Source organism: Anthonomus grandis, chromosome 15 (assembly GCF_022605725.1).
Source record: "Anthonomus grandis grandis chromosome 15, icAntGran1.3, whole genome shotgun sequence".
Classification (NCBI taxonomy): Eukaryota; Metazoa; Arthropoda; class Insecta; order Coleoptera; family Curculionidae; genus Anthonomus; species Anthonomus grandis.
The window spans coordinates 11,063,640-11,089,365 of NC_065560.1; the positions used below are offsets into that span (position 1 = coordinate 11,063,640).

The window sequence follows — 25,726 nt, forward strand, 5'->3', positions numbered from 1 at the left end:
CCTCTCGGCTACAACTTCCCACTAGACGTTCATTAAATTAAACCCCAAAACTTGGGAGGAATATTTTTCCATTCAACCGAATTACCGGCAAGATGAACTTAAATTTTCCTTAAAACCACAAAATGTCGACTGTTCTTTCTGATAACGGGATAGCTACAGGCTGGACAAGGCACTGACAACCGACCAGACAATCATAGGCGACACTGGCAGTAAACTTGTCACTCTCTCTCTTCGACACGATCTGACCCTGCCTCTTGGTGCAAACTACGCGGAGCCTCACTCTATCAAAATAGAAATTCCGCGATACCACAGCAAAATGATACTGCTCGGATACTAAAACATGGAAAACTAACAAAATTTTCCCAACGGAGCTACGAAATTCCAATATTCCTCTTACGTCACTCTGCCTGATTTATGACGCTCCGTCATCCGCCAAATGGAAACCAAACTTTAATGGGAAACAGCAACGCTGCCAAACCTCCACAACAACAAGTGTGTCAATAGTCATTACTGTCAATCACAGTCACTGTCAATCGGCTAGTAGGGTTAGAAACCAGATGTTGGAAGGCACGTTTATTTACTAAAACTTAACTTGAAGAATTGAAGGGAAATATAGCAAGCAAAACTGGAGAGGCCAATTTCAAATCAATTAGGATACCTTGCCCAACATGATTCCGCTATATAAGAAAGTATTTGTAAGTTTTCCTACACTAACGGATTGCCATCTAAAAGGTCTTATTTACTCCACTCATAAGCGCAATCTGTGGCACAACAGCACCCTCTAGAAGTCCCTACATATCCCAGACATATACCGGCCTCATAGAAACTCTTGACAAACAAACCAAAGGTCAGGAAGTTCCCAACACCAGGTACATGAATAGGGACTAAGGAAACATAATACGACTAACTCCACAGAGGTGTGCTGACAGGATAGGGTAGGTAAATACATTCCTAAAAATAATCAAACCCCAAAAGCCAAAAAAAAATAAATTGCATTACTATCAAACCCCAAATTCTATTTATAAAAACTGTAAATCACACAACACTTTCAAGCCGATACCAAAACCCATAAACTTTTGCCCGAATTTATATGAAATCCCATGTTACATGCTTAGGGCAAAATCTGCATGTAACAATTATTAAAGGGACAATGAAGCTCGCGATGAAAACATTTTAGACCATTTTAATGCGAACCCAAAAACATCAACTCGAAAAGCTGCAACTAATATGAATATACCAAGAACCATTTAAAGAGTCCTTAAAAAAATAAATATCGTCCATATAAGCCTACTATTGTTCAAGGTTTAAGAGATACAGACTACCCAAGACGATTAGAATTTTCAAACTGGTTTGTAAGGCAATGTCAAGAAATACCGAATTTCAGCAGAAAAATTATTTGGACCAACGAGACGTTTTTTAGCAACTGCGGAGTATTCAACAGGCATAATCGTCATTTTGTGGGCCACTGAGAATCCTCATGAAGTGGCTGAATATAGGCTACAAGTAAGATTTGGATTTAATGTATGGTGTGGTATGTACGGTAACTTAATTATCCACTCCACAAAATTATTTTCAATTAATTGTTTTTAGATAATCACCTTATCGCGCTCTTTATTTATAACCAAATACTGACTAACCAAAGATATTTAAATCTTTTGAAAAACAGATATTACCTGCCGTAAGAGCTATAATACCAGAAGAACAAATATGGAGTGATGTGTGGTTTCAACAGGACGGGTGTCTTGCGCATAATACTCGAGATGTTCAAAACTTGTTAACGCAAGCATTTAACAATAAACTTAAGGCGAACCGGGTAAATTGGCCAGCTAAGTCTCCAAATATTAAAAATGAAGTTTACGAGTTTGAAGCTCCTACGACTCTCGAGCAACTAGAGGACAGGGTTCGGAGTGTCTTAAATAATATAAATAGAAACACCCTGCGCAAGGTAACTAGAAGTGTCTTAAAGAAATGTGAAAAATGTTTTAACAAAAATGGCCGTCATTTTGAATAGTTTAATTTAATATTATTGTTACAAGTAGTTAATTGTTTTATTTAGATATTACGTAAAAGTATAAGTTAGTAAGTTATTAATAAGTGTTATACATCATTTTAAAAGAAAAAAAGATCGTTTTAGTTTACCAAAAAAACAAAATGGCCGCCATAAGAAAAAAAAGTTAAGGATGGAATCTCAGAACCGAAACGTCGAAAACAAAAACTGAATTCAGGTATGCGTTGTCCTTAAAAAGTTGTCCTAATAATGTTTTTTACAGATTTTAAAAATATGCTAAAATAAAAAAAATACAGCCCTTTTTAAAAAAATTCAATTTTTTTATTTTTTCCAAATATTTCAAAATCGGAAAAAAATAAAATCGTTCTAAAAGCGGCTCTAAATTAGTAACTAAATGCCCTACAACTTTCCCCATATAACCAATTTTCTATCTCTTATACTTTCCAAGATACCCATACATGTACACCCAATTTGGGCCACACTGTAAAATATTTTAATGTTCATTATGCAATACACAGACGCATGAGTGCGCATTGCCATACTTTGCCTTCAACTATCTCTCTATGTGTAATGATCGATTCCCAACCTGTATATTATTATTCTATATTTAAATATACTTTTACTTGAAGTAGTACCAGTATTGCTCTCGCCGCTTATATGTGCGCGATGCTTTTGTTCTTTTTGCGCTGCAAATATTGCGATCATCATGAACGAATGGTCGATGATATTGAAAAAATCTTCATTATCCCTCGGAGCATTGCTGACTAGCTTAGAACTTACAGAAGAAACCCCTTCCATTTATTAATTACAATAACTCCAACAAAAAATTGAGGTTTTGGCAAATTCGCTCAATAGTCATCTCTTTCCCAAACAACCGATAACAACATAATAACCCTGCAATAGCCCGCACTGATTTTGCCCAGCCTGCCAAAACCAAATTCTAGCGCCAATTCCCCAAATATCTTTGATCAAAATTCAATCAAAATACGCAAGTTCGAGGTGTGGACTGTATACTTAACTTTGCCATGAAACACCTTGCCGATACAGGTTAGTTATCTTGCCAACATAGTTAAGTATGTTTTAATTCTGGTACTTTCCTTCTCATCCTTAAAAAGGAAAATTCAGCAATAAATCTTTTGAGTTACTGAAATACAGACCCATCAATCTTCTCTTAGTGATAAGCAAAATCATGGAAGCTATTCTTAATCAGCTATCATCGTTCTGTAAAAGAATTGAAATAATCCCAAAACCAAACACTTTAGAATCCACCAGAGAACCCTACTTGCTTTCCATTATTTCTGAACAAATCGTCGATTGCACATTGTGTTTCTTGTGATAAGCAAGGCCTTCGACAAAATATGATATAAAAGAAGTAATTGCATAAACTTCCGTTTCCGTCCGTTTTTTTGACTCTCTTGATAAACTTATAGTCCATTTATTCCTGACCAACCGATCATTTCTTGTCTGTGCTGATGTCTACCGTCTAAAGGTTTTTCCATATCCTTCTTAATGTTTAAAATCTTTGTGGGTAACGTAGTTCACCCCGAGATAAACCGATGGAGATTAAAGGTCAACCGCAGCGAAAGATGATGTTCTTTTCAAAGAGCGTCTTCTTCTCCATCTCAACCCCTGGATCACCCACTTCACCCGAGCCCCCCTGTAAAGTCACGTCAACCATTATTCTATTTTCCGGTTAATTGGTCAAAAGGTGCTGATGGCGGAGCTTTTGTTAATGATAAAAGAGGCCGCAAAATAAATTATCGGTGAAAAAAACATAAGTAGTGTTTTAGTTTATTTCAGAATGGAATTACTTCCACGGTTTCTTCGACACCAGGATGTGACTCTATGAGTTTTGATTGTCAAAAGAGTACATTTATTGAACCCCAAAGCTGGGTGAAGGTTTGATCGGCAGTATAAGTTCTCATTACTATGCAAATAGTACGCAACTGTCGGAGTTTTAATGACCTAGAAGCAATAAAAACATTATTTTTTAGCTTTCTACGTTCTAAACTTGAAGACTATGAAATTCATGGATTCAAGTATTCGATGGAAAAAATTCAACGAAAGTTTCTTAAGTATCTATTCTTTCAAGTTGATGGTTTTTACCCTCCACAGGGCATTTCATATAATCTGCTTTTAACTCAATTCTCCGTGGAATCACTTGAATTCAGGAGAAACAAAGCCTCAGTTGTGTTGCTGCATAGAATTCTGCGTGGGGATATTGACTGTTCTGAATTGCTATATAAATTAAATTTTTGTATACCACGATTAAATTCTAGGAATACAAAACCTTTTACTGTACCAAGGAAAATACGAATATACTCTTATATTCACTCCTGTATCTAATGTGCAATAACGCTAATATAGTCTCACAATATTGTGATTTATTTGTATGCTCTGGTGCTGAAGTCGTAAGAGCGTCTTTGGTATTATTCAAATAACTTTGCTGTTTGTATTGTTTATGTTTTTTTTCTCTCTTTTAAATTTAGGAATATGTGTATGTATTTTGATTGGGGTTTATAATTTGTGGTTGCTTATTTTTATATAGGAAGCTTAATATTGTTACTATAAATTGTTAAAATATAGGTTAAACTATGATGTCGCGGAGAATATTTTAGTTTAAATTTATGTATGTCTTTATTATATCTTAAAAATTGTTAAAACATTATTGTAACCTTTGGCTCTGTAAATGGTTTATACTGTTGGGCTGTATTGCTAAAAATAAATAAATGTAATAAGAATTTATATGCCCTACTGCACGTTTATCCGCAATAGCATTTAATTGTTGGAAAAGATTATTAACTGGAGTTGATTATAAATAAACATCGTTATTTTCCAACCTTACAGGTTTGCAAACAGGCTGCATACAACCAAAGGTTTTTTTTAATATGATTCACTCCCACTGCTCTTGTGTTATGTAATATTCAATTTGAAGCTAAAAAGTTTATTTATTTTCATAAAATAGCATCGCTTCTTCTATCAGTAATAACTGGGACTTTTCTTTATTTATTTTATATAATGCATTAATATTTCTAATAATTTGATTAATAGAGTGTAACCTACGTATCTTCAATCGTTGTAAAGATATTTGGATTAATAAAATTCGACTAAATGATCTTAATACTGATAGTAATGAATTACAAAATATTATATTCATGGATACTAGCAAAAACATTTAGTATCAGTCGGTGTCATCGGTGATTTATTCAATTTAAAAAAGGGTACAAATAACAAAACTAAATTACCAAAATAGATCTAAGGAAGAGCTATTGCTCGGTTGTTTAATACGTTTGTACTAATGTTTGTAAACTAATGTCTCAGACATAATAATATACATAATCAACAATGCAAATCTGTTATTTATTATTGGTTTCTTGAGTAAGTTTACATGGTGCTGTAAATAGACATAACTGTCGATATTGAAGTGGCTCGAATCCACATTTGATTTGAGAGGTATACTGAATAGCAATATTCTAAAAAAATAAATACGTGACACGTCATTTTCTAAAAACATATTGTAGAACTTTTCTTTATTCCTGAAAACCTAATGAGTCGTACTTGGACATGTTTGAAAACAAAATCGAGCCACGAATTAGCAAAATAATAGAAAGCAACGTTAATTATAATGAAAATGACATTCATTTGCAACAAGATGATGCACCACTGCAGTTGTTGTTACATCAATTTAAATTAAAGAACCTAAGAAATAAAAAACTTTTTTGTAAAAAATTAAACGGTATGAATTTTGTGTATGACTCCTAAATAAGCCTCAAATACCAAATTTCAATTAGATAGTCACGTGGTCTTTAAACTCGAAAATTCAATAATTGTCTTCTTTTAATATGTCTATTTTTAATAAGAATCGATGACGACAAAAAAAATAGAAGAAACCATAAAAAAAGAAATCGAATACATAAAAGCAAAATTAACCATAAGATAATAAAAATATGCAAGAAATAGATGAAAACCCGTTTTCTCCGCTGTATTATTTTTTTATTTAAATTAGTTACATTAATTTGAATTAAAAAAACCCAAGAAAAAAATTACTTTTATTAGAAAAACAAAAGAGGGACTTACTTCTAACGAATCTCTTTAATTGACTTAAATTCCCACATACTTTAGTTTAATATAAAACTGAAAGGAAATATAGCAAGATTTTTGTGCGTAAAAATGGATCCATTTTAACTTCTATAGAATCGGAAAAAGTGGAAGACCATTAAACATAAATGTCTAATTAATGAGAGCTCTACTCGAAAATTCAATTTTTAATTCTCCGCTACTTTAAAGGACCCTTAAAAAGTGTTATTATCGATTTGACTCTAGTATGAACCAGGAACTCATTTCATTGCTTTCTTTTTTAATTTTAAACCAAGTGAACGAATTTGAATTAAAACTTTCTTTTTTCTGCGTAAAGCACATTAAAATCCAATAAAGTTCATTAGGAAAATTGTCTACGAGTACAAGCAGAGATATAATTTTCCCAAAGACGTTTAGGACCCATATAAGTTCATGTGACCAAGGATAATTTAAATAAATTAAAAAATTCTTTTGTTATGACGTTTGTTAAGGATTAAATCACCTCACCCACTTCCCAGGGTTTATAAAGGTTTAATTTTTAAGCATTAATGTTTAAAAAATTCTTTTTACTCACTAGTGATGTAGTTTGATGTTTATTTGACATTTAATTTACAATTTGTCAAAAAAATTTTGACTTTTTTTTTACTCTACTCTGAACCAACTAGTATGGAAATCACTAAAAAGAATATCTACAGACAGGAACAAACTGTCCTGAAAGATGTAAAAAGAGACACCAACAGCTTGTAATGAAGGCATAGAACTAGAGCAACCAGGTTGAAGGAGTCCCGGATAAAGGTAAATGTAAGCTACTAACCATTAATTTTACACCAACAGTAGAGGTAAGAATACAGATGTTACTTTAATACCACAAGAATTTACAGGATGCCTTTGTGGCCTTTTACCAAATCCAAGGATTCGCCAGAATTAAAATTTGGAAAATTTAAATTTTGATACTGGATTTCATTAGCCAGCCACAAGAGAACACTGAGCCCCAAACTCAGCTCATTTTGTCGAACTCTTTCACACCACTAATGGTAGACCCATAGATAAGCTAGTAAGTTTTGATGTTAAAAGTCTTTATATTAATGTTACTCAAAAAACTTATCCAATTTCCCAAAGATGCTGGTCATACGTTTACGTTTTTATAAAAGGCATAAACACAAAATCTACATCATCACAGAAACATTTAATAAAACGACAAAGGTTACATGTTTCGCCCGACTAGAGCATCATCAGACCATGCCATACAATTTATATTAATGTGCCCATCAGAGAATCCCTTAACATTACTGGAAATTCACTAGAACAGCACTGGAATTTCACTAGAGAAAATGATGGACCTTTTGGAAGTTTGATTTCGTAACTCCTACTTTCAATTTAAAAATATGTTTTAAGCCTAGGACCATAGACCTTCAATAGGCTAGCAGTTATCTACAGTGTTAACTAACATATACATAAAGTGGTTGCACGCTATAAAAACTTCCGAATCCAAATTCAAGGTACAACAAAAGCAATACAGGGCTAGCAAACTTTCTGTCTAACACACGAGCCAATATCTACACTACAATTTCAATCATCCTGGTTCAACAAAGGAGGGAACATTATGCAACAACAATGTTAACAACGGGAAAAATGGACACATTGTTAACAGCATTAGTGGCTTACTGCGGTACGGGAATCAAAAAAAAAACTGATTAAGATAATTATAAGGAAAACAGCAGAAATTAACACGGAAAGAGCCAAAGCATATAGAATATAAACTATAGAATTGTTAACGATTCGTTTATTAAGTAAACTTCGGAGAAAATCAGAAGAGTTGCCAGAAAATTCAATATTAAGACTCGAATTTAACCATACGGGGTTTAGAATCGAAGACTAAATCAAAATGCTTATTGGACACCAAGAACTTCTTATACCAAATCCTTTGTAAATGAGAAGCGTCATAAATAGGCGAGCCTTAGTCCAATGGTCCCAAAATACTTTGTATAGAAGCAAAGAAAATTCCTAGAAGCAACTTATATCACGCAAAACCGAGAAATCTTTAGCTAGGCCAGTGCTAATATTCCCAACATCAGGAAACCCGTACTGTCGGAACGCTTATAAATCTCATGCACTTCACACATGACTGGATATCACGTATCTCTAGTATGTAATATGCCCTTAGAAGAGTTGTTGTTGGTTTACACTTGATAAAATCAAGCTCTAAAATTAGACTCTGAAATAATGCAAATGGCATTGACATTGAATACAAAAGTTTAATTTAAAAAGTCATGATTTTCCAAAAATCGTCGTAAAATCCCAAAAGGAGGTGCGTTTTAGAAATTTTAATTTGGTTACAAATTTTGGTTGAGATTTTGAAAAAAAAAAGATAATTCTTCTACGAGAAGTATTCACAGAGGAAGCTAACTTAAAATGACAACGTATAATTTATAATCTAAGCACAAAAAATGATTATAGAGCAGTATAATACCCAACGAACGTGTATTAAAAATTATTCGATCCTTCTATGAAAAATACCGAGCAAGGAGAAGACATTTTAAGATTTACAATAAATTTTTGGCGTACAAAATTGGTGTTCTGATGAGAATTTAGAATTTTATAAGTTCAAGTAAACTGGATCTATAGCCTACATCAAAAAGGCTTGTAGAGATCATCAAAGATAATAAATAATTCAATCGAAAATCTGAGTCTTAATCTGTTCCACTAAACTGCGTATGTTAACAAAATATTTGCAGTTATGGCAATACACGTTCCAAATAACATAGGAAAATGAATAAAGCATACATAAAAGTACCATTTTGAATGAAAATTATATCTATCATTCATAAGTCTTAAATTTGGAAGTTGAAAATTTTAAGACAGATACTTAAAACGAAGATGCATCCTCAAAAGGCTATTGACTGTCTCGAAACGTATTTAGTTAGTGTTTTTTTGAGGATTATGTGGAAAATATTTCTACGGTTTCATATTGGAACATATAGTTCGCGGCAGATATAGTTCGATCAACGAATCTTTGCATTCACGTCATCATTAAAACATGGCCGACATTCATCCGATTCAATCAGCTGGTAATTCAGTGTCGTCGGTGTGAGGGTTTCTACTTTAAATAAACTATTAATTAAGTTTTAAAAAGTGCTTTGCTTTCTACATTATCTAGTTAAAAATAAGCTCTAGAACTTCTTCGATTTTGACTTCACGGTCATACCAATCTTGAATTAGTTTGTCGGTGTGACACGCTTTCACTTGCTATACTTCTGACGTACTTTTTTCTAAGGCTTTTTCCCACATTTCTAAAACGTTTTCAGTTATATGCCCAACTTCACTAATATGTGTATGTAAGAAAACACCAAGTTTTAATTAAATTATGATTTAATAAAACCAAAAATCTTAAAATAAAACAGAACCAATTTCTCTTCAGAAATAATGCGTCGCAGACGCTGTCTAAAATTCGAATGTCCCCTTTTCTTTTTAATAGCAAAACTCGTGCTTAAAACTGAAAACTTAAAATTAACACAAACACTCTGCATCCATAAATCGTCATCATAAAGTGTCCCATAATGTCAAATAACTAAGGCTAATGGCTCGGGTGACGATTTCATGAAGAGGGCCCTATTGAATTTCGAATCTAGCTGGTCTGGCATGGAATATATTCTCATACGGCCAAACCTGACACCCAATTCGTTCTCGAATTGAAAACAAAAATCCAATGTTAACCTGGAACAACAAAACAAACGCCAGCCAAATTTTGCCAAAGTTATTTTGGTTAAAACTATTTAGTGTGGAAGCATATTATATGACACAAAAATACAAGAACTCTGTCTTTCTTTTTAACATTCTTTTTTAAATTTCTTTTTAATAAAAATTTCTTTTTAGCAAAGCGTGAAAGCTTTCAATGTTATAGCAACATCAGTGCGAAGCATAAGCTCTCAACGTAATTCAAACATTGTTGTGAAGTGTATAGGCTTTCAACATATTTCGCAAAGCGTACAAGCTTTCAACGTTATAAAAATGCCAATGCAAAGCCTAAAAGCTTTCAACATAATTCGCAAAGCATATTAGCTTTCAACGTTATAAAAATATCAATGCAAAGCCTTAAAGCTTTCAACATAATTCGCAAAGCGTACGAGCTTTCAACATTATAAAAACACAAAATATATCTCAACATTCTGAAAGTTCGCCTGGCCAAACTCGGATCATATCTCTAGCAATAACTCTTTTCCGATTAGTTGACAGATTTTTTAACTCAAAGCTGTCATTCGGCAAAATAGAAATAACTTCAAATGGACCTTCGTATTTCTTGTCCAACTTTGATAAATGACTGTCACCCGACGGATGAAAGACAAGATCGCCGATTGAGATTTCTTTATTGAGCCTTTTTGTTTTGTCAAATAAACTTTTTGCATAATACGCCTGTTTTCTCATACGTTCGTATGCCAGTTGCCGATCTTTCTCTAAACTCGCCGGTGCATTAATTAAAGGGAGAGACTCAGTTCGGGTTCGTATATGGCCATTACTAACTTCTAGCCCAGTTAGTAAATAAATTTGTGAAAATCCCGTAGTTTTTTATACCATCGTGTTTAAAGTGGTTTGCAACTTTATAACATGCTTTGACTATTCGGACCTAATTTCAATTTCTGTGCGTAATAAATTCAAAACAGTGCCCACATACCTTTCTACCTGGCCATTACCCCGAGGTGTACTTTTAGCAATTAAGTGTTGACGTACGCCCAATTCTAACAACATCTGTTTTACAAACTTGTCCTTAAAATTAGTGCCTCGATCACAAATCAAAGTTTTTGTGACACTGAACATATTTAAATACAATTTAAGAGCGGCACTTGTCTCGGGGCCAGAAAGGGATTTAAGCGGCACTAAGAAAATATATTTTGCAAAGGAATCAATGATGAGTAATAAATGTTTAAACACCTCGATAGACACAGGAAACGGACCCACACAATCAGCATGCACTATCTGAAAAGGAAAACTTCTTTTTTGGCCTCTTTTATCAGAAAAATTACCCGGGCTAGATTTATTTTAATCAGTTAAAAGAATTAGTAATTCACTAACTGAGTCTAGGTTGCTATTAAAAGCAATTTCTAATAACTGACTGTCAGTTAGATTAAAATCTAGAGAATTTAAAAGAATAATTTTTTTTCTGGCATACTCACAGTACGAGGTAGCGTCATTGCTGGTGTACAAACAGGCTCTTCGCAACTTTTCGCTTAGATTTCTCTTGGTCGGATAAAGACTGCATAACTCAGTCCTAAAGTCCTCCCAGATTCGCTGTAACGGCTTCCAAGTCGACAACCAGTCCCTTGCTTCTCTAGCCAACCCACTAGAACCTCTGGCAAGTAACTCATGATTAGACCACTTAAAAGTTTCACCCAGTTTTTCCAATTCGTTAAACCACCTTACCGAACCGTCATCGTCATTTCCCGGATTAAACGTCGGAATGTTTACTAACGTCGACACAGCACTTTTGTTTTCATCTCTAAGCTCTTTTAGAGAGTCGGTTAAAATTTTCGCGAATTCTTCCAAAATTGTTGTATCCACAAGAGGCGATTAAGTTTTTCTTTTACTTTACTGAGTTAAAGCCGTCCACGAAAACAATATCGAACAATAAGTGGGAGAGTAAACGGTCCAACAGTGAACCATTTTTATTTTTTACTCATTTTTTAAAGAGGATAGAGAAGGTAAAAATTTGCAAACTTCAGTTTATATTAGTTATTATAATGATGTATTAAATACAGGCACCATTTAACAAAAAATAATATAGAGTTAATCTTTATAATTTTTTTTTTAAACCTGTTTTGTGGTTTACTGTGTACCACCTTGTGGGTACAATGAACCATCTACACTGTTCACAGTGAACCAAAAACAAATAAAAACGAATGAAGTATGATTATGTATTTTTCAATAATTACAATCAGTTTTAAAGTTTTAAATTTTAAAAGTAAGTTAACAAAAATAAGAACTTATTTTAAAAAACTAAGAACAAAAAACAAAACAAAAAAAAACTTAATTTTTACAAAAAAATAGGAATTTTAACGAACATCTAATAAACCTAAATTAACAATAAATTTAAAATAGGAATTTTGCCTTGAGGTACTTCCATTAATATGAGGCTTTGGTAAAATAGTTGTTATGTCCGCTACATCTATATCTGCCATATCTGTAACAAGAGGCATGTAAAACATATTGCCTATAACTTTTCTACGCAAGAACGTTACAGAAAAACTATTTTTATTTTCTTTTAAAATTTTCCCCACATAATAAATAATATTTTTCTTTAATTGAAATTCTACAAGCACAAAGTCATCAGGAAGTGGGGCTCTCTCAAGAGCAAACTTAATACCTGGCAACGCTTCATCTTCTGATGTCTCATTATCACTGTCTAAAACCAACGATGTGTCTGAGCTTGACGATGAACTTTCCATTAGGACTCTCTTTGTCTTCTTCGGAACTATTCGTCTTTTGCCTCGTTGCTCCATTTCCAAGAGGTCCTTTTCAGGAGTGTCAGTTGCAATTAGACTCCTTCCTGCTTTGCATCTTTTCCTTGTATTTTTTCTGGTGGCTGCACGGAGTGGTGGTTGAAATTCTTTGGGAGATATAAAAATATTTTCGTTGTTTTGTTGATACGAAGTGGATGGAATAGGAGACTCGATATTTAGGTTTTTCTCGATACCATCTGGTTGATTGGATACAGTAGCTTTTTCTTTTGACATGTCACGTTGTGAAGAGTTTGTGTTTTCTTCAATATCATCTTTGTCATCTGGGTTTCCATTTTCCACCTCTTGGTCCAAAATATATAGGTTTCGATCCCCAGGGTCAGGTCTATCGGTGACGGAGCTAGGCATAAAGTCAACTTCTGAAAAAATGTTACGATCAAACGGGAATATGCCTGTTTTCCGAAATGCATTTGTAATTGTAGATGGTGTCATAGCTTTCTGATAAGCTATTCCAATAAAAGATGCTAATTCATAAATAGTAACGGGAATCCCAGGATTTCTCAGCATCCAAGAATCAATAGAGGCATTATAATATTCTTTAAACGGCTTCATTATACCAACATCTAATGGTTGGGTTTTCTGCGTTGTATGGGGTGGAAGGGTTAAAATATTAACACCGTTTTCCTTGCAATATCAATAGCTCTGATTGTTAGGTGCGATTCGTGGTTGTCCATAATCAATATGGATGGATTCTCTTTTGAAGATGAGCTATGCTTGACAAAATGAAGCATCACCTCGCTAAAGAGATCTGAATTCATCCAGCCACTGGACGTTGCCAAGCCCAAAGAGCCTGGTGGAGCTCCATTAAGCATATGCGGCTTAAAATGCACTCTGGGAAATATTAAAGCTGGCGGTAGACTTTGCCCACTTGCACTTACGATACAACATGTAGTAACTAATGTTCCCTTTTCTCCACTGGTTACTTTGGACAAGCATCTTATACCCTTGGGTGCCAAGACTCTTTGAGGTTTTTGCACGGTAGTAGTGGAAGTTTCGTCCAAATTAAAGATTCGCGTCCCATCGGCAAACCGTGGATCTCTTTGCAAAATATTATAAAGATTATCAAAAAATGTTCCCACATTTGATCGGTTAAAAGAGGTTGCTCTGGCTAGACTAGAACGCTCTGGGCATCTTAGCGTCAAGGTTGGATGTCTTTGGCGAAAAGTTTTGTTTTGTCTTTGCTTGTTTTGACCATGAAGCAGGCATTTTTATATTATTTTTTTTTTGCCATTTGGTAAGCAATCCTACGTTATTTGTTACGCCGTAAAAAGTATAAGCACATTCATATATGTATTCCACTAACGACTTTTCTTGCTCCACTGTAAATACTTTGTTAACCTCATAGTTTGGAGTAAGTCGAACATCGTCTCCTAACTGTTGCTGTATCTCCGAAGTGTTGGATAGGGAATAGATTTCCTTCTAGAGGCTTCTCGCAGGCTAATTTCCGTATTCTTGAGAGCAAAAGCGTCAGCCATTTGTGCCTCAGTGTGCTTTCCGATTTTACGTTCTCGTTTTTTGCGAGCCATGATGCTAAAAGTCAAATTTTTTATAAATATCATTTTATAGATAATACGGTCCAGAGTGAGCCGATTTACTGTGTACACAGTGAACCGATTCACTGTGTGTCGGTTCACTGTGTAAATTTGCTACTATCCACTAAAAAAATTAATAACAAAATAGCAATAATGAAAAACAAAAGAATTATTATTTATAAGTTGGCTAAAAAGAATCAACAATAGATGACACTATCAAACATTTCAAAATATTTGAGCAAACACCCCAAAAACATTGGGTAAATGAACAAACGAAATTTAGTTTGCTTACCTGAAAACACACAATTGCACGTGGCGCGTTTAAAATAATACTGATCGACGAGAATCGACTAGCATACGTTAGAGATGCTTTAAGCGGTCCCCACCACACACACTAACGACCGTTGGTAAATGTAGTTGCGCCAAATTTGAAAATGGTTCTCTGTGTACTGTGGTTCACTGTTGGACAGTTTACCCTACTTTTAGTAATCCCACTTCTAATGTAAGAAAACACCGAGTTTTAATTAAATTATGATTTAATAAAACGAAAAATCTTAAAATAGAAATCTGCAATTTCTCTTCAGAAATAATGCGTCGCAGACGCTGTCTAAAATTCGAATGTCCCCTTTTCTTTTTAATAGCAAAACTCTTACTTAAAACTTAAAACTAACACAAACACTATGCATCCATAAATCGTCATCATAAAGTGTCCCATAATGTCAAATAAATAAGGCTAATGGCTCGGGTGACGAATTCATGAAGAGGGCCGTATTGAGTTTCGAATCTAGCTGGTCTGGCACGGAATATTTTCTCACATGTATTATAATAATGTTTTGTATCTGCCCAAATCATTTCAATAGCATTGAACTGGCAATGGTAGGGTGGCAATCTTAAAACTTCATGTCCATTTGCTTGTAATAATTGATCTTTTTTATATTTCTTCGGTTTTTTGTGTAACTTTGCTAAGCTCAACAATTCTGCTTTAAACATCTGCTTATTAAATAGAATTTAATTCTTTTCAAGCCACTCAACAATTTTACCTCTTTTCCAAGAACATGATGGTTGCTTTTCCAACTCAACTGAATGATATGGAGCATTATCCATTACAATTAAAGATGGTTCTTCTAAATTTGAAATTATTTGATTTTCTACCCATTTTGTAAAGTTCTTACTATTCATTTCTCCATGATAATCCATCAGTTTCGATTAACTAGCAAAAACCAAACTGGCATTTTTTATAAAACCACCTTTGTGTCCAGCATGTAATACAATGAAGCATTTTCCATCAAATCTACCTGGTCTACGAACACTTTCTACATTATCATCTTGCCATTTGTGCATATATATTATATAATACATGCAGAACCTCCATTTTAGTAATCTCATTCAGGTCTAGGGTTTTGGTTTTTCCTCGAGACCTATTTTGTCCAAGTGTTGAAGGCAGCGATTTTGATCTTTGGATACTTTGATGCTGGTTACAGTTCTTAAGCTGATTTTCAGGGCATGAGTAACTCTCTATAAAGTTTTTCAGTTTATCGTATTATCAAATATTGAATAAAAATAGTATTATTTACCCCTTGGACTTCGTTTAGAGAAATAAGCGGACCATTATTATCTCTTTCAGCCTTAAAATAATCAATGAGATTCCCAACAAGGACACGTGTTTGAGAATTCAAGTGTTTTCTCGGCATGTTGAGGTTATGTTATAATAATTATAACCGAGTAGTAAACCCTGATTATTATTTAAAACCTAGTAAAAGTTATGAAAACAACTGTTTAAATATAATGATAAAAAGAAATAAAATTGTAACCGCAAATAAGCAAACAAACTGCTGAAAGTCAAACATTAAAAAATAAATTTACAAAACAACAACGCCAATGGTCTGTGTCAAATATCGAATGTCGGAAACACGAATATTATTTTTCTTTGTTTAGCATATGGCATTTATTCTTGTTTGACACATGGTTTTTAGAACGTATTTCTTTTCGACTCAAGACATACATTCAGTATTCTCTAAGTTTTAAAGCTACAACAATAGTATACTGATTGTCTTAAATAGATGTAAAGAATAATGACGTGAACGCAAAAATATATTGATCCAACTATATCAAACGTCTCTGATTTCAACAGTTGAACAGTGACAGAACCATCCGTGATACTGTAGGAGAAGCGATACAATCAGATGTAACGGTAATATTATTTGGTCCAGGAGATCAGACATGAAGTTACTAGATCAGACCCTGATTTGAGCCGCAGAATAGTCGAAAATTCCTAAAAAAATTGTTTTTAACTGGCATAAGCTGCCGAAAACCCTCAGTTGCGGAGGCAGCGTAGGTTGCAAGTTAGATTTGGTTTGAAATGTTGGTACGGAATACATTATATTTTGTTTAGAGATTATTTTATTAGAGAAAATACTTTCTTGAGCTTTTTTTATAACCAAACATTGGATGGACAAAGATATCTTGCAATTTTGAAATGCTGCAAAATTGATTTCATCAGACGGTCGATATCTGTCTGAGAATTTTTTTTCCCAAAAATTAAAACCAAAACGTGTGTGCGCGGTGAATATAAAATTCTTAATTGTATGTGAAAAAATGCCCTCTGTATTATACAAATATATAATATACAAGTCTACCTACTCTACTCTACTCTAAAAATTATTTTTTTATATCAATATTGATACAGATTAAGCATACAATACACGAGAGTTTTAAACGTTCTATCGTTAACAACAACTGCAATAACAGGCGAGAATAGTGAGTAGCCCGAAGAGGTGTTAAAACCTGTTAAAACCGGCCAAATACCCCGACATAACCTCATTAGACTTTTACCGTTGATTGAATTATACTATTATTCATTTAACGCTTTTATTTATGAAAACATATCAAAAATGAAACCCGCACAAAATAGACATAGTATAGCGCAGCATAAGCGCAATTATTAACCTGAACGTAAATCAGTTAATTGACTTAATCGTATTAAGTCAATTAAGCAGAATTTTGATGAGGTATAACATTTTGTTAAAACAAGGTTAAAATTAAAAAACGATTGCTTTGAATTTTTTTTTTAGTTTTCTGGTAGTAGCGTGTAGCCCACTATCACCATTTTTCTAAATCAAAAATAAATAATACCTACAACTATTATTTGTATTATATACAAATATTATATAGCAAAAACAGTAAAAATCCAATATAATTGCGGTTACTTTTAACGATAATTACAGTATATGTTTCCAAAAACAAAATCGAACCACACAAAAAATGCCAATTCACGACGATAAATAAAGTAAAATGCACGAAAGTTTCCCCATACCGCGTTTAAGCCGTTTGCGTAATCGGGAATTGCATGATAAATTCTAGCACTTTCATTAACTTTTTTGTCATCCATATTGCATTACTTTTTTAACATTTAATCACTGCAATGCAGTTCTATTATTTTGAACAGGTGACACAAATGAAAGGAAAATTCTTTTTTTGGCTTTTGTTAGCCGCTAAAAGCAGCAATAAATAACATTTATTTCTGACGCCTAATAAATTAATTTTTATAAAAACATAATCTAATGTAAAGAGTCACTTTTACTAGAAGTTTTTTTTAATATAAATATTAATGTAGCATTTATTTAGAAATAAGATAACTAAAACAGATATTACCATTTAATAACATTAATATTAAAGTTGCAGCTGTTTCTGTTATTATTTTATTTGAAATAAATTAATTATTAAACACATTATGTTATATTTTCTTAAATACCAAAAGTTTTAACCTTTACTTATAAATGCTCCATAATGTAATGTCGTTTGTATATATGAATGTATACAGGTTGGGGAACTAAAGATTACGCATTGTTCAAAATAACACCGCTTTCTTTTGTCGATGAGTGGCTGCCTCCGTTCGCTTGGTAGGTATTTGCTGTTTTAATTTTTTACAGAATAAAATAATAATATCGACAAGCCTCATTTTTTTGTACGACTGCACTGTTAAATTTTAAAGCGCTAGTATTTTTTGCTCAACTTATTAAGACTTCTTATACTCCTTCCAAAAAGTTCAAACTATTAAATGATTTTATGGAGGCAATTCGGCAGTATAATGTAAGGATTTTTGTTTTTAATAACATTTGAAAATTAAATAATTCTTTGTGACCTTAACAGGACGTTTCGAATTTTGAGACATCCTTTTGTCTTAAAACGAAAGTATAAGCAAATTTTGTCAAAAGGGTTCAGAAGCATGAACAATTGAAAGAAATGGTTTGTAGTGCGCTAAAAGTAGATTCAACACGATCAAATAGAAATGTTGGAGAGAAACTTAGTATGGACCATAAAACTGTTATATCAGTAATTGCAAAAAAATATGGCTACAAATGGTTCAAATATTTCAGATATTTTGCGAAGACCAGTGGCGAAGAATTAAATTTGTGAGAGCATGATCGCAAAAGCTAATTTTTTTTTTATGAAATATTTAATTTTAGATAAATTTTATTTTTTATTACATCGAAAACACACTCCTTATTATGGTTGTTTGGTATTAGCACAAAAGTATTTAATTCTATACTCATTTTTCTCAAAAATTGAATGTTTGGGCTGGTATTTTGAGCGACCATATTATAGGTCATTTTTTATTGATGGTACTTTAAACGCCTCAAAATACCTTGAGTTACTGCAAGACTTCCTTCCTACCTCGTCTAAAAGGTTTTCCTATCATTCAAATCCTCCCTGATTTGAAAAAACCTGGGAAAAGATTATTTTCAACGTCAATCTTAGGAATCGGTTCCTAAACAATGAACCAAGATGAAAGTTCAGTAATGCAGATGCTATAAGAAAAATCAGTACATTAAAATGGAACGGGACACATCGCAAGAATGACAGATAATAGATGAGGCCTACCTATAATCAAATGGACCGATGATATGAGGAGCAGACTTGCAAAATGCGGTTTGTCCAAAATTGTAAATTTTCAGGAAACATCAAAAACTGGTGCTACGAATCGGTCTTACTTACCGAGTTAGGACTTACCAAAAAATTAGGAAAATTTAGGATAAGTAAATACTAGAATGGCAGACTAGAAGAAGCAAAAGTAACTTTGGTATTTTAGAAAAACATATGGATAAAATGCCTTTTGATTCATTTTTTCAAAATTACCACTAAAAAAATAAAGAACCATTTTCACACTTTCTTTAAGCAGTATTTTTATTTTTTAACGAACTCAAATGAAATTAACATCTTCCGTAACGTTAGAGTCACAGTTCTCACTTTCTTCAACATAGGTTTTAACCTCACACTGGCCTTCTGAAATTGGAACTAACCATTCCAATTCTGGATCCTGATTCCAGTTTTCTCCAGATTTTTAGAAGACTTTATTTTATGACCAAAACCTAATTCCTGTAATTCTATTTGATCGAATCTTGCTCGTGGATTGAAACTTTTTTGTCTCATCTGAATTGCGATATAGTAACTCAGTTTTCAGCAAAATATTATGGGTGGAACTTTTTTTCTTTAACAAAAGTCTTCGACAAGAATGAATGCCAGTCACTTTTTTCAGATGCAGCAAAAGTTTTTTTATTTCAAGTAAATGCCAGTCAGTTTCAAGTTTTTGTACACCACCCACTTTGGTGTAGATATCCCAATATTGATCTGGAGTTTTTATAATACTATGAGACCTTAAGCTTTTTTCAATGCGTCCAAAAATACGATCGGCGGGGAGATAAGAGTGACCTCTAATTGAAAATATAATTTCTATGTCCCTAATCTGCTCACATGAAAACGTTTGAAGCCAAAACATTAAAGCATGCACAACATGATTATTTTTATTTTGTCCTCCACACCCATCTGCAAAAAAACGGATTTTCGTCGCATTGTCTGGAAATGTAAGTTTTTTCATAAAATCGATAAGAGCGGAAAATATCCTGCTTGGTGCTCCATCCAAGTATAGAATACTCTTTATCTCTAGATCTTTACAATTAAGTTTGGTAATGCAAAAAAAGTATATTGACAGCTGTTGGGCGTAAAATGCCCCCTGAATGTATACCTAGGGTAATACCTGAACTTGTTGCAGATCAAAGCAATATGAAATGGAATTGGGATCTTCAACTTTCATTAATTTATGAAATTGTGATGCACGGAATTTATGCACGGAATTTATGCACTTTTAATTCAGTAGATAACTTTTGTTTTTGTGTAGCAATTTGAGACATACCAATTTTGGTTTGTGTTTTAACGCAGTAGCTACAGACATCAGTAGCGGGACTATCGAATTCTATATTAAAGTATTTACTAAACACCCAGCTGAAATATTTGTAATTTACTTTTAGATTGTTTGGTGCTTTTTTGTTATACAGTGCGAACGTAAAGGTTGGAATAAATTCATTTAAAATTCAGGGGTATGTTCAAAAAAAAAACGCTTGGACATGTCGATTTTTATTTTTAACTGCGGGTTTTCTTACTATAATTTTATGTATACAGGGTGGCCCAAAAATAAGTTACGGTCATCAACGTAATTTTTTTAAATGTAAACACCTATTTTTTATTTTAGATTTAGGTTCTACATCAAATTCTAAGTACATTTCATGTACCATGTCATATACCTAAACTCGACCGTTGACGATTGAATAAAAGGCTATTTTTGGAAGAGTTATTTATATCAAGCAAGAATACATAAAAATATTTTAATTAATTTATTAAGTGTTGAAAATGGCTGCCACGAACCTCTTGGCAATATCCCAGTCGATGCTGAAATTCTTGTAAAACGTTATCGATAACAGAAGGTGTATCAATCTTATTTCTTCCGTTATTCTAATTTTTAAGTCTTTAATGTTGTTTGGCCGATTAACATAAACTTTGGACTTAAGATACCCCCACAAAAAAAATCTAAAGGAGTCAGATCCGGCGATCTGGCCGGCCATTCAATTGCACCCCTCCGACCAATCCAACGTCCAGGGAAAACGGTATCTAGGTACTGGCGCACGGGACGAGTGTAATGGGCTGGAGCTCCATCTTGCTGATACCATAAGGAATTATCTAATATATCCGGGTCTTCTGGATCGGGGTATAAAGTGGCAAGGCATGGAACCAAGTCATTTTTTAAAAACTCTAAATACCTCTCACCATTCAAGTATCCTTCAAAGAAAAAGGGCCCTATAACCCTGTTTTCAATCACCCCCGCCCAAACATTTACTTTTTGAGGGACTTGGCTGTGGCACTCCATCATCCAGTGCGGATTTTCAGTAGCCAAATATCGGCAGTTTTGCCGGTTTACACTACCATGAAGACAAAACGTTGCCTCATCAGAAAATACATTTTTTTTTGAAAATTGTGGATTAGCATGGCACAAGTCCATAAGTCTCTCACAAAATTCTAAACGCCTATCTGGGTCATCTTCATTTAGTTCATGAACCAATTGAACTTTGTAAGGGTGCCATTTATTTATACCTAAATACTTAACGACGGATGCCTGGGATATCTGATTTTCTAACACAATATTGCGAGTCGTTTTATGGCAATCTTCTTCAACTGCCAGCAAAACATTTAGTTGCTTCTCTTCTGATATACTTGACCGACCTTTCGTATAATTATCCCTGACATGACCCAAATCCCGATATTTCTGTTCTATTTTACTGACAGTACTTTGAGATATACGTGGCCTATCAGGATACTTGGCATGATAAATTTCACAGACTTCCATCTGAGTGCGCATCCTGTTTCCATAACCAATCATCATCAAAATCTCTATTCGCTCTCGCTCACTAAGACGTACCATTTTTTGAAATTTTAATTTTATCTTTTGATAAACTTAACACAAGCAAAACTTTGCTTAGGCATCTAAATCAAACTAAATTCACTCAAAATTATTTCATGTCAACAAATTGTGACAACTTAACAATCAAAAACACCAACCACAAATGTAAATAACCAAACAATAACGGATAGGTTGCTTGATATAAATAACTCTTCCAAAAATAGCCTTTTATTGTGTTCAATCGTCAACGGTCAAGTTTAGGTATAGGACATGGTACATGAAATGTACTTAGAATTTGATGTAGAACCTAAATCTAAAATAAAAAATAGGTGTTTACATTTAAAAAAATTACGTTGATGACCGTAACTTATTTTTGGGCCACCCTGTATACATAAAATTATAGTAAGAAAACCCGCAGTTAAAAATAAAAATCGACATGTCCGAGCGTTTTTTTTTGAACATACCCCTGAATTTTAAATGAATTTATTCCAACCTTTACGTTCGCACTGTATATTTGCCAAAGTATAGAAATGATGTATTCTGATGATACATAAATCCGTCGAGACTTTTTTCTTCCATAGTGGCTTTCCTTTCCTTGTAACAGACTAATAAAAGATCTTACAGCATTCAGCTTATCCACAAACTTAAAAGTGCGTCTATCCCCTCCCCTTTTTTCTGTTAAAACTGTTTCCCCACTTTGCACTTTCCTGCAAATGGTATTCACCCTCCTCTGACCAACATTGTAAACAGCCATTATAAACTTTTGACAAACCTGCAATTTTTGTTGCTTAACGAAAACCTAAAAAAAATTGGTAAAACATTCAAACTAAAAAAATATTAGGTATAAAATCGTAACGAAAAGAAATAAGTATTAAAAAATAAATTCATACCTCACTTATTTTTTTCTTTCCCTAGTTGTTAAATTAATTTGTCGCTTTCGGCTACCCCGGTCACTATCACCAACAATGTGCTCACCATCTACAGACTTCATTGTGATTTAAACTTCACAAAAAAGTTATGAAACAAACACAAAATACTTGTACATAAACTAAAACCACACCGACAGAAATTAGGTTATGAAACAAACATGTTTACATCTGGACCAAACGCGATGATGATAATAATAATAAAATCGACACACAGAAGCTCAGTCATAGGCTCCGTAATATAAAATGTGCGAACTTCATGCACCATATTTCTGACCACTTTGATGAAGTGAATAATCTTATTGATAGTAAGCCACTAGGTTACATAAAGGAGGAAAAAGGAGGAAAATAATAGACTGAAACATAAAAATAAATAATGTGAAAGAATTACATCTAAAATTGTAGAAGAAATTTATAAATCTGTGCAACTTAACGTCCAATAAAATACAATACGATACAATAAGTCAATTCAGAAGTGACTTGGCTTTTTTAACAATTACTGATATCTGTGGTCTTCTACTGCAAAACAAGATAGATTAACGTTTACACTAAAAACTATAAGCTAGTATAATTCTCCTTTCAATATTTAAATACGAGCCAATAGCTCTCTTTTTATGAAACTGCTCGAATATTTAATCACTCTTGTATTTGAATTAATTCTAAAACTAATATCATAAATTATAAATTTAAGATAGTAGGCTAAGAACCATGACTTATGCATTAACCCTTTCGCGTCGACTTTATTTTGTAAATTAATAGCCTGAAATTACTATTGGGTCATATATATCCCATCCAACTTTCAAAAAATAGTGATGGTACATTATGCAATGATTTTTATATAGCCCGATGTCCCATCCGCATTCAGCAATGCTTGTCAACAAAATATTCAAGCAGCGCAGTCAATTGTTTTAGAATAGGTAGTAGTACAGTCATTTAACCGACAGCGTGCTATTGTTTTTGCTTCAAATTTAGCAAACATCGTGTTATATAGCTTAAAATAATTACGAATATTTTTTCGAATATGTCTAGGTAAGTTTTTAAAATTATTTGTTAAAGTAAGTGTTTATATTTTACATGTAAATTAGGAAATTCTTGTGGGGCACATATGACCCACCGACTTTTACTTTGGTTTATTATCGTCCCATCAGCATTTTTTATATAAAACTCTTTTTTAGGAAATGTTTAACACAAAGAGAACTAGAGGTTTTAGCAGAAGCAGGTTTATCATCAGATGAAGAGGAAGACCTCTTTAAGAGCAATGGATCCGAATACGAGCAGGAAGAAACGGATTCCAGTGATGATTCAGATTTTCTTGAGGTTAGTAAAAAACGCAAGAATAAAACAATGGCGATAAAAAAAAACAAAAAAATGAAAATTGATTCTAATGAACCATCAACGTCATCTTTCAATCCAGATGGTGCCTATGAATCCCCTGATTCATCTAACAGTTACAACGGACAAAAATATCAAACTTGATATTCCGGCCTCTTCTCCTGCTGACCGTTCAATTGTGATCTGGAAAGAAATTTATAATTTTTCACCCCGGTATAAGGTCCCAGAAAAGGCCAACTGTACAATAATAGCTCAGGTCAATCGTGGAAGTACAGAGCTGGATATTTTTCTCAAACTAATGCCACCTTCTTTATTTATTTATATTGCCCAGTGTACCAATGAGCGCCTAAAAATTCTTGAAGAGGTTCGAAATAAGAAACAAATTCTAACTGATTTACATGAAATAATGATTATAACAGGGTGTTTTTTTATAATGGCTTATAATAAATTGCCCTAAATGCAGCATTATTGGGCTTACCATAAGTCTTTGGGCAATCAGGCTATAAAAGAAGCTATCTCTAGAGATAGATTTAGACTTCTGGCTAGTAAACTGTATTTTGACCATCCACAAAAGCCAAATAACGCCAGTAAAACTTATTATATTGAAGATATTGTTGAGTGCCTCAAATCGACGTTCCCAAAAGCAAGAACCGAAAGAAAATTTCAATCCATAGATGAGTCTATGACAAAGTTTAAAGGTCGTTCATCATTAAAACAATACTTACCATTAAAACCAATCAAAAGAGGCATACAAATTTGGGAACGCTGCGACTCTAATACGGGTTATGTTTATGATTTTAATATTTATTCTGGAAGAGAACCAGGTACCCTTGATGGCACCCTAGGTGAACGAGTAGTAAAAAAATTGACAGAAACTTTAAGAGATAACCAGGTACTTATTTGTTATGACCGTTTTTTTACTTCTGGTAATTTAATGAACACTTTACCTTTCCCTCAAGTCGGAACTTGCATAGCCACTCGAAAGAATATGATGAAATTTGAGCAATTTGATAAAAAGACAGTTAAAATAAAAGACATACAGTGTCCTTGCAATAATTATGATACAATATGTACAGCTAAAAAAGTAATGCTCCTGAGTAACTGTCATACTGATCATGTAGTTGAGGTTGCAAGGACTGGTAAAGATGGTAAAAAAATTACACTAAGTTGTCCCGAAGCAATACACACATATAATTCCTTTATGCTGTCGCGCGTATACCTGTCCGATCAACTTACAGGCCTATATGACATTGACCGCAAGTCATTAAAATGGTGGAAAAAAGTTATTACAAGCTATTGTTAACCACAGCAGTTAATGCTTGGATAATCTTCAAGGAACTTCGTAACAGAGATACTCCGTTTCAGACATACTTGGTAAATCTGGCAGAACAACTGATAGGAATCGGACGCGAAAATGCTGCTTTAATTTGCAAGAGATCATTTGGTAGGACCACACTATCCTCTAAAAATATGATTAATGTTGGAGACCATCTACCTATTCTTTCAAAAACCAGAAGAAGATGCCGTCGTTGTGCCCAGCAAAAAGTAGAAAAAAGGACGGTCATGTTATGCTCCGCCTGTGACGTACCACTATGTAAAGAATGTTTCTCATC

The 25,726-nt window shown here is 33.5% G+C and overlaps 1 protein-coding gene and 1 long non-coding RNA gene across 10 annotated transcripts in view; one reads left to right on the plus strand and one right to left on the minus strand.

Annotated features, from left to right (window-relative positions):
• Window positions 1–25,726, minus strand: part of LOC126745344 (whirlin) — a 368,204-nt gene that overhangs the window by 290,356 nt on the left and 52,122 nt on the right. The window lies entirely within an intron of this gene.
• LOC126745346 (uncharacterized) overlaps window positions 6,714–25,726 on the plus strand; it is a 57,040-nt gene continuing 38,027 nt past the window's right edge. For 2 of the 3 annotated variants that reach the window (XR_007663520.1, XR_007663518.1), the window contains exons 1-2: window positions 6,714–6,880; window positions 6,967–7,139. This is a non-coding gene — a long non-coding RNA (uncharacterized LOC126745346). The remainder of the gene's footprint in view (window positions 6,881–6,966; window positions 7,140–25,726) is intronic. The other variant, XR_007663519.1, reaches the window with a different exon arrangement.